This window comes from Lactuca virosa, chromosome 1, assembly GCF_052849685.1.
Source record: "Lactuca virosa cultivar CGN04683 chromosome 1, Lactuca_virosa_CGN04683_v6, whole genome shotgun sequence".
NCBI lineage: Eukaryota > Viridiplantae > Streptophyta > Magnoliopsida > Asterales > Asteraceae > Lactuca > Lactuca virosa.
The window spans coordinates 66,551,979-66,558,346 of record NC_136426.1 but is presented as its reverse complement, the minus strand read 5'-3'; positions in this window follow the sequence as shown (position 1 = coordinate 66,558,346).

Genomic DNA, 6,368 nt, shown 5'->3' with positions numbered 1-6,368 from the left:
TTTCTAAGCAATCTATTCTAACTCTAAAGTAGTAGCTCAAAAATCCGATCTTCAAGCAATGCGATCGAAATCCATTTCTTCACGATCAGATTCAGCTTACTTCTTCCCTTAAGCTTCCTCTCTTTTCTTCGATCCTTCAAAACATCAAAATGTAATCTTATCACATCATGTATTGAAAATCAAAGAATAGGAACTTATAGAGTTAGTTATTGGATTTTACCTGAAGTAGAGCCATACGTCTTGACTCTCCCATCTCTTAAATCTCTCAGGTAAACAGGGCAGCTTCGTCTCCAATGCCCCTTCTCTTGGCAGTAGAAGCAGATGGACTCTTTTGGAATGGCACAAGGAACTATATCATAATTTACCTTTTCTGGATTTCCAATGTCACTATTTTCAATGTCCATTGAAGTTTGGGAGTTTGATTTGCCAGACAAATTTGCTCGATCAGCACGCCAAATCATTTCTGATTCAGCAGCTATAAGCAAATAGGTCAAATCAATGAGGGTCACGTCATGGTCCATCATATAGTACTCTCTAACGAACTCACTATATGATTCAGGAAGTGACTGAAGAACCCAGTCAACAGCCAACATTTCTGAGATATCGACACCCATCATCCTTAACCTATCAATGTGTGACTTCATCTCTAAGATGTGTGCACACACAGGTTTCCCATCTTCGTGTTTACTTGCCAAAAGGGCTTGAGTGAGCTTGAACTTTTCAAGCCTTTGAACTTGTGGGTTAGGGAGAATAATTGTAGGAGGTGGAGGAAGTGAAGCATGACTCTCATTTCCTTGATCGTATCGTGGAACATCATCTTTATTTGGAAAGCTTGTTCCAAGGGACTTGGGAAGACCATTGTAAGATTTAGACATCTACAAAACGGGAGAAAAATCAAGTTAGTTGATAAGAATCCTTGATGTAACACCCAAATGAAACATCAAGGCTAGGATCCAACACAACATTCTACAACCTAGAAGAGGGATGTCGTAATCTAGTTACAGAATATTTGAAGGTAGGTAAATGACGATTTACCAATTCCCACCATGAAAAACGAAAAAGAAATTTAAGTTTTAAATGAATTGAAACTCCTAGATCTTTTGAGATTCATTGAACTTTTCAATGGCATGTTTAATCTCGATTATGCCCTTCTATTTGTGACTGGGATGCCGAGGATCACAAACAAGGTGTGAATAACCATACGAATCACGTGGTGCACCCAATTGCTACTATCACCTAATCAATGTGCCGGTTAGCCACACACGCTCCATTGATCTATGATAAACATCGAGCCACCCTTCGCCACCAATGTCAATCCCAAATTAGTGTGCCGGTTAGCCACACACGCTCCACTAACGTTTGACAAGGGTACGAAGTGTAATTCCATGGATTAGCATACAAATTCACATTTTGCCCTAAAGTAACTAAGATTGGGAATTTGTAAAAGCATTTAGTTACTTTGTACTTCATTATACTTATAATGGAAGGTTTCGTCATATCCTACCCGTTCGACTAACGACCCTCCACTAGTCAAGAGTACGGTGGGTAAGAGTGGATACCCATTCAATCGCCATATTATAGGCAATTTCCTTAAACACCCCTTATAGATCAGCTTCGTGAATGAGGCCTACTAACGGTAAGACTGACTCTTTACTCATATATATAATATTAGACTTTTAATGTTACATATATATAGTATAAGGTGTATTTTACACTTTTAAAATACTAGGTGGTTTTATTAACTTTCTCTTTTAATTAAACTTTTAATTAACTTAACAAAACCATGAGGGTGTAATTTGAATTTTTCAAAATACTAGAGTTTTAGAATTTAAATATTACATAATTAAATTATTAATCAAAATTTTAAATTCCAAAACTTGAGGCCAAGTTTTGAAACATTTCAAAACATTAGGTTTTAGAATTTAAATATTTCAACATTAAACTTTTAATCAAAATTTTAAATTCCAAAACTTGAGGGCAAGTTCTGAAACTTTTCAAAACATTAGGGTTTAACTATTTAAATTTAAAAAACAAAACTGTTAAGTTCAAATTTAAACTATAAAACCTAAAGGGAGTAATTTGAAACTATTCAAACTTACTAGGGATCAAATAACAAATAATATAAATCAAACAATTAATTTAGTGATTATCTATATTTGACCTGATCCAATTTTAGTCACAAGATAATTACCAAATAATTTGAATAATCTATATTTATCATATAAAGAAACTATTATTCAAAAGATTTGAAATTATCTTTTGTTTTGGTAAGGATAATCATTTACATACAATAAAATTCGGATTTTATTATCAAAAAACGATTTTGGCATCAATCCTACAGCAAAACAACAAGTAAATCCCGAAATATACTCTGTCAGACTCCCGGACTCGCCGAGTCAGTCCTGAACTCGCCGAGTAGGGCCAACTCGCCGAGTCCAGATACTGACTCGCCGAGTTGAGTCGGGCAGAGGAAAAAAAAATTGATTTTCAGCAGAAAAACGACAATTGCATCACATACAACAGAAACCAATCAAGGCTTTGATACCACTAATGAGTTTTAAGCATAAGAACAATCCTATGTGCTCATACAAACCCTAATGCTTGGATCTAGGTTTCTCTATTGTACATGCAATGAATCCAAGACTTACAAACCCTAGATCTATCAAATAAGAACTGAAATAAGGGTTTAATAATTACCTTTGATTGTTATATAGCAATAATAATCAATCCTTGCTTTGATTAGCTTCAGAAAGTTTAGTGCCTCAAGTGTTGCACCTCTAATGGAGTCACAAACACCACTAAGCAACTTGGATGAAGAGGGAGGAGAGAGGAGGCACCAAAAACGGCTGGAAACCCTAAATGATTACTTGTCCATGTTTTTGGGGCATAGGGGTCCTATATATACATGTAGGCTATTAGGGTTTACAACTAGGAAACCCTAATCTGACTGCTTAAGCCCTAAGCAGCCCATGGACCCCTTCTGGAACATGCCTTGGACGATTTCTAATGGACTTCCCCTTAAAATTCGTCCAACCTATTATTCCAAGGTGATCCATAGCCCAATTATATAATTATCTTATAATTACACAACAAGTCCCTTAAGTTTAATTAATCTCTTTTAGCCACAAAATTAATTCTTAATTAATTCTTGACTAATATCAATTAAACATTATGATTTCTCCTTTAATATATTATTCTTATAATATATTAATAAATCATAATTAAACCTTTCTCTCCTTAATTCATCCTACATATTGCTATGGTGAAGGCAACCCAAAAGGACCATGTTCATAATCGGGTCAAGTACATATCAAAATAGTTATGGACTTAGACACTAATCCAACAGCTGTGAGTCGTGGGTGATGGGTGCGGGTAGGAAGTATGGTTACCTTTGATGATGTTTACTAGTTTTTTGGTTGCATGGCTTTTTGTTATCTGCATGACTTTTGGATGCTATGTTTGATGACTTTTTTGGATGTTAAATTGGATGATGTTTACTAGTTTTTTGTTATATGACTTTTGTTACTTTGGTTGATATGTTATTGGATATTGAATATGACTTTTTCTTATATGACTTTTGTTACTTTGGATGATGTTTACTAGTTTTTTTGGTGCACAATTTTTTTTTTACTTTAACATGTTACCTAATTGTTTGTAACATGTCAAGTATGGTTTCTGATGGTGAAGTTGTAGTTTTTCTTTTATTTGTGTGTTTATTGGTTGAGGTCAAACTGGCGCAGGCTAATCAGAATTCATAGAATTAGAGATAACGATTCAAGCGGGTATGCGTATACGCAAGATTTGATGTACGGAGACCCTATACAATGTTTCGATTTGATGTGTCTTACACACGAGGCATTTGCATTATTATGCAACCATTTTACCCAAAAAATTGGTTGCAAGCTAGTAGGACAATAAGCATTGAAGAGAATATAGCTATGTTCTTACATGTTATAGGACATAACGAACCAGGGAAGATTTCATCACTCCACACAAACGATTCATCAATGTTTTCACGAGGTCCTAACTGCAATGATGTATTTTGCAAAAGAAATTATAGTACCAACAACTCCTAATCCAACAAGACATAACTCGGGACGACATAGACGGTTAAAAGAGATTTTTTTCCTGAGCAATAGGTGCATTAGATGGAACTCTTGTACATGCGGTTGTACCCGTTGATCAACAAACTCGTTATAGGGGAAGAGGAAAAGGAGAATGTTTTAAAAATGTAATAGGAATTTGTGATTTTGATATGATATTCACCTTTGTTTGGGCTGGATGAGAGGGTATAGCACATGATTCAAGAGTTTTGAAAGAAGTTGCATTCAATTCGACTTCTGGATTTCCATTTCCTTCACCAGGTATGTAATCTTTATATAACTTTTATTATCTATCTTCTTTATATAATATGTGTCACACTCATTTGCAGATAAATATTACCTTTGTGATGCCGCATATACAAACACTTGTGGGTTTGTGGCCCCATACCGCAATACTAGGTATTGGTTAGCCGATTTTCGAAGAGGCAGACCTTTAACTAGAGAAGAAAGGTTCAATTATGCCCATGCACAACTTAGAAATGTTATTGAGCGTGCTTATGGTGTATTGGAGGCGAGATTCCCAATCTTAAAACAAATGACTCCTTATCCTTATAGTGCAAAGAGACATAGTCATTGCTTGTGTCGAGGTCCATAATTTTATAAAGAAATACAATATAGAAGATGACTTGTTTACAAAATTTGAGGAGAACACTATGGTTACTCCTGACGTCCAAGGTGGGGGAATTGATAGAGAAAACATACAAGGCATAAAATGGGGTCCAGAAGCCATCCAATATATGCGTGTTTTGCGTGATTAGATTACAAATCAACTACTTTCACCTACTTTACATTAAATTATTATGTTATTTTAAATTTCATTACGTTTTTATGTGGATATTAAATGATTTATGTTTAATTTACATTTTGTATGACAATTTTTATTTGGATTTTTAAATAACTTGTGTGTAATTTACATTTTGTATGTCAATATGTATGTTTTTATAATTATTCAGCAACTTCATCCATCGTTATATACAACAGCAAGGTAAAATGATTATTTTTCATCAGTCAGTACATTCAGTCAGATGTACAATCAAACAACATGATTTCTTACTCAGTCAAAATTTCTTACCCAGACATATATTTTCCAATCAGCACTTTCTCAGTCAGCATCTATCAAACGGGGCCTTCATCTTTTAGATTGAAGATCTCATGTTTTAATATGGGGTTGGCGATTTCTATAAATTCTGTGCTAACCACCAACTAGCCATTCAAAATAAAATAAAATTAAATTAATGGCTGTTAAAAAGGAGAATTCAAAATTATCTAAAACATTGGTAATTTGTAAATTTTGCATTACTTTCGTTTGAACCATTTGGTTATTTGTATATTATAGGATATATATATATATATATATATATATATATATATATATATATATATATATATATATATATATATATATATAAAAGAATCGTTTTTTTTCACCATATGTATTTAAAACCCAAAAAACTCTTCATATTCCAATCTAATATATATATATATATATATATATATATATATATATATATATATATATATATAAATTATTAAATGTGAAATATTAATGTTCAATGATTTTTTTAAATAGTGTAAAACATTTAAATGTTTTAAATATAAAACTAAATCGACATGTCGAATTTACTAAAAATATCTAAACTATTTTTTCATAATAACTGATTTTTTTTTCACATAAATGGTTTTTAAATCATAACCATTAACAATAATAATAATTAAAAATAACATAACCTTTAAATTACATTGCACTAACTTACAAAAATAAAATTAAATATGTAATTTATAAATTAGTTAATCATAACGTTAAAAGTAACATAAATCAAATATTATATTTAATTTTATTAATACGTTAACTGGAAGTAGTGGTCATTAAATGATATGATTTTAATAGATGTCATAATATAGTTCAAAATCATTACAATTTTACATGATAAATTAATGTAAGAAACTATTATTTCATGGTTATTATTAGTAACATAATTACTATTCTATAAAAAAGGTGAGTATTCGGCTAGTTTAAAAATATTGATAGGTTAATAGTTAAGAATATTATTGAATAATAATCACTTGGATTTTAAAGGCTATAAAAAATATCTTAAGTTCTAATATTCATATATTCAAAACTTTTTAGTGAACTATGAAAACTAAAGAGTTTATAGCCTAGCATTATGTGGTGTTATCATTTATTTTTTAGATTGAGAATTCAAGTCTTAATTGTGTACATAAATGAAATTTAAAAAGTAGTTTATTAGATTTACGGTTTAGAAA